Source organism: Saccopteryx bilineata, chromosome 4 (genome assembly GCF_036850765.1).
Source record: "Saccopteryx bilineata isolate mSacBil1 chromosome 4, mSacBil1_pri_phased_curated, whole genome shotgun sequence".
In the NCBI taxonomy this organism is placed as follows: Eukaryota; Metazoa; Chordata; class Mammalia; order Chiroptera; family Emballonuridae; genus Saccopteryx; species Saccopteryx bilineata.
Window position 1 is genome coordinate 72,666,783 of NC_089493.1, and position 10,872 is coordinate 72,677,654.

The window sequence follows — 10,872 nt, forward strand, 5'->3', positions numbered from 1 at the left end:
TATGGGATGTAGATAAAATGAAGACCATATTTATCACCTCACCGTTAATGTGTTGAGTTATATGTTGAAAGCATAATTAAAAATTGTTCGACATTTAAATTGCTGTGCATTCAAGTCTGTTTTATCACCCTGTTGCTTACAGTGGCTTGGGTAAAGTACTCATTCGATAAATATTTGTTGGATAAGAAAATAATAAATTAACTTGTAAATCTGGGCTTTTGAAATATTTTTGTACCCATCAGAGTCATTTATAGACATATATAAAATAAAAAATTTATGAGTTGTTCTGGGATAATCAGATCTCTGGATTAGTGATAAAGGATAACTATTCAGGTCTTCATGCCTTTCTCGCATATGGGACACTAACTGGCAGGGCTGATTATGAGAAACTGTCATCCTCCTCCTCCTCAAATATAAGATTATAGATTAGGAGAAACCTAGAAATAATCACCTGCTTCTCAAATATGAAGACACTGATGCCCAGAAACTATTTGAAGTTGGTGACTTGAGATAATTTTTTTCCTTCTAGGACTATTATAGATAGATGTACAACAAATATATTTAATATATATATTTTTTCAAGGGTTGTGCTAAGCACTTGGGAAATAAACATCAATATGACAACACCCCCTTTGAGGAATTCAGACAGACATGGAAGCCAGTAAGTGTGTTATTAGTTGTACTAATATTGTTTTGGAATTATAGGGGCAGAAGGGAACAGCCAAGGGAAGCTTTGAAAGGAGACAATGTTGACCCTGTGTCTTAGCGTGGGTTCCCCATAAGGTGACTTTGATGTAAGTAGGCAAGTGATTTATTAAAGAACTGTTCCTGGGAAAACCTGGAGAGGGAGTATAGAGAGGAAGAGAGGGTCAGGAGAAACCCCAAGCAAGGATGAAATTTCTGATCAAGTCCCGTGGAGAGTAGTTTAGCCTGATCTATGGGGAAATTCTGGGGATAAAGTCATACCTCAGTTTTCCAGTCAAAGGGACTGGGCTTTCATAGTCTTACATTAGGTGGTCATTGGCTAAGGGTCATGGTGGGAGGGGTTGAGAGGTATGTTGACTCCTAGACATTCAGGCTTTTGAATTTATGGGCAAACTGGCTCCAGTAGCCAGAGGGTGGGCCTCTGAACTGAGTCACAGGTGTGGACCATTAGAAACAAAAGCACACAGAAGTTGGGGGTGAGGTGTACAGAATAGTGACAGAAATCTGGGTGAAGCACCAGCAGTGTTTACTCCACCCGATGTTATGAGAATGATTTGAGGTAGATGGGAAGGGTATTCCTGGCCTAAATTACACAAGATCAAAGGCTCTGAAGCATGGTGACACAGGATGTGTTTAGAGATGAGAGGTTGGCTGGTGTGGCTATATTGCCTTATACCTGGTAAGAAGTAAGAGGCTGAGAATTAAGTTTCAAAAGGTAGTCTGGAGTCAGATTATGCACACTTTTATTTATTTGTTTGTTTATAATTTTGTTGCAAGAAAAAGAGATCCATTCAGTGATGGGATTCAGCCAGTTTGCACAAGTTCAGCAAAACCAATACCTAATTTTTTTGTTGAGTTCGGTGAACCGGTAGTTAAAATAGCACTTGTAATCAGGGTTCTCTCTAAGGTGGGCACCTGGGAAGCTGCTCAGTGTGGAAATCACAAATTTACATTCCTTATTTTTTTAATGTTCATCTGCACAACAGCATATTCTAAGTGCCTGTGGTAATGTTTATTCCATCCATAGATGAAAAAAATTGCAAGTGAGGACTCCAATCAAGAACCAATATCTTAATAACAGTTTTACTGTGTTTTTGTCAGGTATTATTTAATATTTTTTCATTAATACTTTAAAATTCTTTCTTATAACATAATCTAGTTTTGTGTACCTTTTTTGTTGTTCTTATTTAAGTATTAAATACATGAAATAATAAACTACCCTTCAGTATATTGTTTTTTTATACTTAAAATGGTCATTAAGGCAGAGAACCAATTGTTAAGTTATTTGAATCCCACCACTGGATCCATTCAAAGTATTTAAAATAACAAATGGCTTATTGTACGGACGCATGTGCTGAGGAATCTAGAATAGGTCTAGCCACAGGAGGAGCAGGTGTCAAGAAGCGAGAGGCTCAGAACAAGCAGGACTCAGGGATCTGTAGCCTGGTGCTCAGCTATGGCCATGGCTCCATATGTCTGTTCTGATCCACCCTAATCCCACCACTGAGTGCCTTATCTCTTCCCCTTATACTCTGTATACCTTCTGTTTATTTGTTTTCTGTTGCCTCATGTTTCTAAGTTCCCAGCTCCTTATAACTCTAATTTGCTTTATGAAGCCCTCATGGCACCATCTATAACAAGCTTTTCTCTATCTTCATCTTAAACTTTTGCTTTCATTTTTACCCATGCTGTTTTCTCAGCATGTCTGATATCAGATTCCAGGATGAGCTGAGTGAACCAAGAGATATTTCCTCACTGTCCATAACCTAGGTTGCTTGCTATACTCCCAGATATTCCATGAGTATCCAGAGTCTGGGACTCGAGTCTGAGAGTGTCCGATCTAGTTGCCCTCCATTAAACTTTATATTTACTTCGTCACAGAGAAAAGGATAAGATATGCTCACTGGAGAACAGGATGCTTACAGAACCCGTCCTGAAAAATTGAGGGGAGAGATTATTCCAATATCACGTTGTTTTGTAGTCTCCCTGGGATTGAATGGCGGTGTCTTGTTGAAAAAGAGCCCAGGGCTAAAGGACCTGGTTTCTTTTGATCTCATCTCAGACTCTACCATGACTTTGTGCCTCAGTTTCCCTGTCTGCAACATGAGGTTTCTGGACTCATTGTTCAATGTCCTTTTAAGACTTCATATCCAGTGAATATGAGGTCTTAGGCAACAAAAACTTCCAAAAGAAAAAAATAAGGCATGCCAGGGATGGAAGAAAACACTTAAGGTTAAGGCTAACATCAGTTACATTTCTTTCTTTCTTTCTTTCTTTTTTTGTATTTTTCTGAAGCTGGAAACGGGGAGAGACAGTCAGACAGACTCCCGCATGCGCCTGACCGGGATCTACCTGGCACGCCCACCAGGGGGCGACACTCTGCCCACCAGGGGGCAATGCTCTGCCCATCCGGGGCGTCACTCTGTTGCAACCAGAGCCACTCTAGTGCCTGGGGCAGAGGCCAAGGAGTCATCCCCAGCTCCCGGGCCATCTTTGCTCCAATGGAGCCTTGGCTGCAGGAGGGGAAGAGAGAGACAGAGAGGAAGGAGAGGGGGAGGGGTGGAGAAGCAAATGGGCGCCTCTCCTGTGTGCCCTGGCCGGGAATCGAACCTGGGACTTCTGCACGCCAGGCTGATGCTCTACCACTGAGACAACCTGCCAGGGCCACATCAGTTACATTTCAATGTATACTTTGGATGGTTATTGCGTAAAGTGTTTGGGGGAAAAAAAGAAATATATATAGCTTTGTGACTTCCTATTGGAGCTGCCACTGCGTGTGTCTCAGGGTTAAACCAAGGTCCCTCTTTCCAGTCACACTGTTTCTCAGCACCCCATCCTTTCTCAGAGAACATTCTAGTATGTACATACATCCATACACACAGTAAATAAAAGTTTGGCCAAAGTATGGGACACCATTTATTATATGGGAAGAAGAAAAATAAACCTACAGGTCGTTCAAAGGTCCTTTCAAGGTTCTTGCAGCCACTGTTCTAGAGTCTCTGGCTTCCTCCTGAGATGTAATTGGAAACACAGTCGGCCTCTGTCTCCTGTTCACTGACCCTCTCTTCCATCCAGCCTCTGCTTAGCCAAAGGGCACATGGTTTCTTCCTCCCAGAGGAGAGAAAAGACAATTAGACAGATCAACATATGACTTTATGTGACCTCAGTTTTATTGGGTATTTTCCTAAGGCAAGATATTTTCCTTGTACTTCCTTTCCTCATTATTATATTGACCTGTGGCTATTTCTTTTTTGTAATCACAAGTAAGAGAGCTTATATACAGTGTGTCCGAAACGTCATGGTGCACTTTTGACCAGTCACAGGAAAGCAACAAAAGACGAAAGAAATGTGAAATCTGCACCACATAAAAGGAAAACTCTCCCAGTTTCATACCTATTCAGTGCAGTTCGATGTGGGATCACGCACAGATTTTTTAGGGCTCCTTAGGTAGCTATCCCGTATAGCCTCTACAGACTCATCACTGACTGGTGGCTACCGGAACGGGGTTTCTCCACCAAACTGCCGGTTTCCTTCAACTGCTTATCCCAGCGAGTAATGTTATTCCTATGTGGTGGCGCTTCGTTATAAACGCACCGATATTCATGTTGCACTTTGGTCATGGATTCAAATTTAGTGAGCCACAGAACACACTGAACTTTCCTCTGTACCGTCCACATCTCGACTGGCATGGCCATTGGCTTCTCTGCTGTATACACGGTGTTACGTCATCATCTGCACATGCACACATGCTGCCACATCTTCCAACAGAAACTGGGAGGGTTTTCCTTTTATTTGGTGCAGATTTTACATTTCTTTTGTCTTTTGTTGCTTTCCTGTGACCTGTCAAAAGTGCACCATGACTTTACAGACACACTGTACTTTCTTCAGGGGAGTGGAGAAGAAGAGACTTAGAACTGCTTGTTTCTTGGTAAACCAAGGAGTAGGAAGACTCTAGGGGTGGAAGGGGATGAGGGAAGAGAATAAAGGACGTGAATGGGCACTCCAACCCCAAGTCCTGCAAGACGACTATCCTCAAGTTATCTCCAGGGTCCAGAATGGGCTCCAGGTAAGTATGCTGTATCAGGATGCTTTCTTTGGAGTTCCCCAGCAATATTTGCATCTTTCCCTCATTGTGAAAATTTAACATATACGGGGAGAAAGGTTATATTTTGTTCATTTTCTTGATATAGAAACACAAAGAAAGGAAAGCAAAGAAAGTGAGGTGAATGAACATTGACTCCTGCTCTGGCTGTCCTCTCTGGCAGTCTGAAATGCTTCTGGAATGGACCCAGAAGAGGCAAATATTAATTTTACCTACCTTTCTCACCTGTCACTATATAATTTCATTGAACTAGAGAATAAATTAGGGCTTTCTAGAAAAATGAAGCATGCTTATGGAGAATTAAACTCAACCTTACCTAAGGTAGATTTTATTAGTAATCACTCATATTCCTAATTCTTCTCTTTTTTTTTCCCCCTGAAGATTGTGAACATGGCATAATTTCACAACTCCCTCTGTAGGCACATTCCCATCTTTAGACACATTGAATCCGCCTTTAAGACTCATGTTGAAATGAAGGCACCACCAGAAAAGTATAGCCTGGGCCACTGAGTCACCACATGGAGGACAACTCTCTGGAGCAGGCATCCCCAAACTACGGCCGGCCCGCGGGCCGCATGAGGCCCCCTGAGGCCATTTATCCGCCCCCCCTCCCCCCCGCTGCACTTCTGGAAGGGGCACCTCTTTCATTGGTGGTCAGTGAGAGGAGCACTGTATGTGGCGGCCCTCCAACGGTCTGAGGGACAGTGAACTGGCCCTCTGTGTAAAACGTTTGGGGACCCCTGCGTCTGGAGAGTTATTCATATCCACAGCAGACATTGTGTGAGTAAGATATTAATTCATCTTGAAACATGTCACTGCAATGTTGGTATTTTTTGTTACTGCAGCATAAGTAGCCTATCCTGACTGATGTCCAGACTCATCTAAGATTGTTTCTTAAACTTATCCAAAGCTTTTGTTCAGGTAGATCTGAAGTAAGGCCCAGAAACCTACATTTTAATTGTGTGTTAAATCACTCACAGAAATTCTGGCCAGATATATTTGTGAATCTGCTGTTTCTGAGGATCACACATAAACACTTGAAGGTGTGTTGAAGAGGTTAATTTAGATGTCTTCCCATTGAAGCTTTTTTCTTTTTTTCTTTTTTTTTTTGGTGACAGAGAGAGAGACAAAGAGTTCCAAACGTGGGTCCTCCACGTCCCAGTCCAACGCTCTATCCACTGCACCACAGCGAGAGGGGATTAAGGTTGGTTGAGGCCCGGGTGCAGAAGAAAATGTTGGGCCCCTTACCTTAGAAAATAGTGTAAAGTTGGGGTTTTGTGGGGCCTTTTAGAAACTGAGTCCCAGGACGCAAGCCCAGTGCGCCCGCCATTACATCTGCCTCTGGCCACCACCTGGTCAGGCTGTTCTTATTAAAGTTGAGTTTTGTTTTTCTGTCACTTTAAAGACCTCAATTACTTCCTTTTGTTTTTTAGGGTTTTTTTTTCCAATCACTTTCTTAGTCACCAAAAGCATAGAAGGATAGGAGCAAAGGAATGCTCATGTTAGTAAAGATCACAGAGACCGGAGAGGTGCCTACCTCATAAGTTTGTTCTGGGAATTCAGGGAGATTATTCAACAGGATATATATACATCCTTTGGCCCCTTGTCTGGAACAAAAAAAGTGGTCAATAATTTTTTTTAAAGGAGAAATAAAAGTTAAGTTTCAGGAATGGTTTCATTTTAGTAAAAAACAATAATTATGGGTTACCTTCCTACTTCCAGGCACAGTTAGGGACAGGGAGCTATACTTGTCCCAGATGTCACAGAGTAGAGTGGCAGGGGGCTGAGTTGTGTGTGTGCAGAAATAGACCCAGTACAAGTCTTTGCATAATAAAGGCTACAAGAATTGTAAAACCAAAGTACTAGGAAAGTTCAGAGAAGGGAGAGATTTTGATTTTCTTTTAATATTGACTTGCTACTGCATGATAATGGTAACATCTTCTAAGAATGACAGCTGGGCATTTCTCACCAGGACTAATGAATCACTACATTTACCTGTGACAACAGCAAGGCAAAGAAATATCTTCAAGTCTACGGCCATACCACCCTGAACGCGCCCGATCTCGTCTGATCTCGGAAGCTAAGCAGGGTCGGGCCTGGTTAGTACTTGGATGGGAGAAATATCTTCAAGGGCCCAGATATTATTTTTCCAGCCTTGTCCCAGCAATATAATATGCTTAGAAATTTTGACAAATTAGCTGCTTGTGACCAAGCCACACATGCCCTTTTATAAAAATAGAAGTTTGGGCCTGAGTTAATGTGTTATTATTGGCAAGGGAAATAAAGTTGGATTGGGAGGGTGGGCTCTGGCTAGAAAGGACTTCAAAAAGCAGCAGAACCTTTTAGACTTGACTCAAGAAGCCCAGGAATAAGCAACTGTTCAAAAGGCATGGACCAAACCTCTATTTAGTCATCGCCATTGCTGCACTTCTGTGTCCCAACCGTCATTACGTATGACCACTGAGGGCAAAGACACCAGACCATTGCACAGCGGGATGGAAAGGAAGTAAAACAGAAATCATTAAAAAACTAAGTGAAACTGCAGATGTGAGGAGAATGCAATACTGTTGTATATTTTTCACTATGCTATTCTTTTCTCACCAGTACTGTCTTCCTGGAACGGAGCACCGTCAGTTTCACACTGCCACGTTTGCGCTTCTGCGCCCAAGTTACATTTGGAATGGCGGCCGCCTGGGTTCTTTCTGTGCTTTGGAAAAAAGATGCCATCCTTAAAGTCAGGGTGCTTAGAAAACAGAGCCTTATTTTGGCAGAAACCAGTATCCGTATGTCCAGACATGCCTCAAACTCTTCACCTGTAAAACGAGTGTAATGAGAATACCTGTGATATATAGTGAGAGGTATACTGCTTACAAAAATTAAGGGAGATTTAAAAATGAATATGAAGCAACCAAAAAAGAAGCATTTGATTTTTTTTATTAAACAAGAACATCAGAAAAGCAAGTGACAAGTCAAAGAAAGTTGTTTGATTATGCAAATCAGATGCAAAACCAACTTTTATTTCATTGGTGAAAATGCACTATACAAAAGGCTGAAAGTACTGGAGTATCTGCACGGTCCCTGATCCCCTAATTTTTGTGAGCAGTGTAGAAGAGTTAATGCATAAAGAACTCTTAGCAGAATGGCTGGTCCAAGCCAAGTTGCCAAAAAAGGCTAGGTATTAGTAATGATACTCTGATGTGTGGACCTGAGGGTTGGACTGTTTTGTGGGCAGGGGATTGAGACAGGTTAGTGAATTGGAGAGACATGTAAAAGGCAGAAGAGATACAGGGTAGTCAATCTTTTTATACGTACCTCCCACTTTTGTATCTGTTAGTAGTAAAATTTTCTAACCACCCACCGGTTCCACAGTACTGGTGATTTATAAAGTAGGGAAGTAACTTTACTTTATAAAATTTATAAAGCAGAGTTACAGCAAGTTAAAGCACATAATAATAATTACTTACCAAGTACTTTATGTCGGATTTTCACTAAGTTTGGCAGAATAAATCTTTATAAAACAATTTACTATAGTTAAATCTATATTTTTATTTATACTTTGGTTGCTCCGCTACCGCCCACCATGAAAGCTGGAATGCCCACTAGTTGACTGCCACTGTTGTGACAGACGGGGTAAAGTGGACAAGGGAGAATGAAGGGTCAAAGAAGACTCCATAAATTATTGATAAATAATCTTTCTCCATTTGCCTCTTGGCGTTGGGTTATTTTGATTTGGGCTGGCATTTTTCAGATAAGATAACAGGAAGAGAACAACTGAGAATTTGATCTGATACATTGAGTTTCCTGAGCAGTAAAAGAACACTGGAGTGCTTACTCCTAGGGATCTGGGGAGTGTAGCTTTCTCCCCTCTCCCCGCCCCTCCTCTTCCTCCACCTCCTCATTAAAAATAAAATAGGACAGTTGAAAACATAGCAGAAGATTTTACACCTAACTTTACTAGTTAGATAGCTGGATCCTCAATCTGATCTTCTTACTCTAAATCTATTTTAGAAGGAGATAGGATATAAATTGCAAATAAATAAATAATCAACCCATCCACCTTAGGGATGGATTCGTTCCTCCGCAAATGGAGGTCAGACGCATACCAGGGGGATGATAAGAACTGGCCTGAACTCCAAATTTTTACATATGTGGCCAGTTACTGGGCTGAAAATCCCTACTGTGTCGATCCTAAGGGGCCCTCCTCCAAAATCCTACACATCGCAGCATACTGCCTGGAGAGGTAATGGTTGCTAAGCTCCCATGCTAACAGTAGCAGGTGTGATTTTTCATTAGCATCCAGTCTCACCTAACAGAAGGGTATCTTGGGAATGAAAGACAGGAGGTACAGATAATCACAAGAAGCCGGGACTTACTGAATGCCTTGCGACCAAGAATGGAATCCTGCAACCTGAAGCATCAGCATTTCTTGAGAGCTGGGTAAGAATGCAGAGTCTCAGGCCCCAGATTTATTAAGTTAGACCTAATAAATCTGAATCTGCATTTTAACAAAACCTTTAGGTAATGTGGGGGATTGTTATGTTTTGAGAATCATTGGCTGAAGGCAGGAGAGATTGAGGAAGAGATAGAAGATAGAGATCAGTTTTTTATGGCAGGCAGAGAGGTGAGGCACTGAGAAAGAGGAAGAATAATGAAGGTATTAACTCATTATTTTGCCTAAAACTGGCTCTGAGTGCTGTTTAGAATAGCGACTCACGACAAAACCCATCGCGAGGTAGAGGCAGCATAGCAGTCTTCCGAGTTCTCTGAAACCCATCAGCGTCACATCAGCTCAGCTCCAGGTGCAGCGCTGCCGGTTGACGACAGGTTTATTGAGCTCAGCGCGTGCAGAGCACTCGGCCTCTCTTCCTTTAAATTGGAAACAGATTGCAGCGCTGTAGGCAGTGTCATTGAGAAGGTGGCAACTGCCTTGCTCCATCTCCAAAGTCACCCAGAGTCATCACGAACTCAAACAACCCCAGGCCACTCTGGCTGGACTTTCAGATCCTCAAACAGGGTAACTTTCTAAACAAGGCTGCTGCTTCCGTTTTTATTTTGTAAGTACATTAGGTCAATGGTTTCCAAGCATGTCCCCCAAACAAGTAACCTCAGCATCACCTGGGACTTGTCAGAGGTGCAGACTTCTCGGGTCTCACCCTGGACGTACGGAGTCAGAAACTCTGGGAGTGGGCTTCAGCAATCAGCAACAAGCCCACTGAGGAGTTCCTGCTACCAATTAAAGTTTGCAAATCAGTGCTCTACATAATTAAAAAAAATTCAAATGAAACAATTCTCCTTTGATCTTTCTAGGTGATGTAGATTTTTTGTGTGTGTGATTGTTATTGTATTTTTGTGCTGTTTCTTATTTATTTATTTTCTTTTAAAAAAATTATTGGGGTGACATTGGTTAATAAAACTATCTAGGGCCTGACCTGTGGTGGCGCAGTGGATAAAGCGTCGACCTGGAAATGCTGAGGTCGCCGGTTCGAAACCCTGGGCTTGCCTGGTCAAGGCACATATGGGAGTTGATGCTTCCTGCTCCTCCCCCCCCTTCTCTCTCTGTCTCTCTCCTCTCTCTCTCTCCTTTCTAAAATGAATAAATAAAAAAATTAAAATTAAAAAAAAAATTTAAAAAAAAAAAAAAATAAAACTATCTAGGTCTCAGGTGTACAATTGTATTATATGTCGTTGTACACTGCACTGTGTGTTCACCCCCCCCCCCAGGCCTAGCCTCCCTCCATCACCATCTATCCCCCTTACCCTCTCCTCCCTTTCCCTCCCCCCTTTCCCTCTGGGTTATCACCCTGCTGTTGTATGTGTTTATGAGGCTGTCGTTTGTTTGTCAGTTTAATTCCCTTTCCTTTTTCACCCAGGACCCCAACCCCCTCCCCTCAGACAGCTGTCAGTCTGTTCTCTATCTATTAGTTTGTATTTGTTTTGTTATTTTATTTTATTTTATTTTTTTGTATTTTTCTGAAGCTGGAAACCGGGAGAGACAGTCAGACAGACTCCCGCATGTGCCCGACCGGGATCCACCGGCATGTCCACCAGGGGCGAAGCTCTGCCCA

At 42.2% G+C, this 10,872-nt stretch overlaps 1 long non-coding RNA gene across 2 annotated transcripts; it reads right to left on the reverse strand.

Annotated features, from left to right (window-relative positions):
- Positions 1-3,606: 3,606 nt before the first annotated feature.
- On the reverse strand, positions 3,607-9,670 carry LOC136335600 (uncharacterized). Of its 2 annotated transcripts, none has more exons than XR_010731303.1 (4): positions 9,522-9,670; positions 7,409-7,620; positions 6,345-6,414; positions 3,607-3,813 (listed from the first exon to the last, which is right to left on the reverse strand). It is a non-coding gene; the product is annotated as an uncharacterized lncRNA (long non-coding RNA). The 2 variants fall into 2 exon arrangements; XR_010731302.1 differs by having other exon boundaries at positions 3,607-3,809; positions 9,522-9,667.
- Between the last annotated feature and the right edge of the window lie 1,202 nt (positions 9,671-10,872).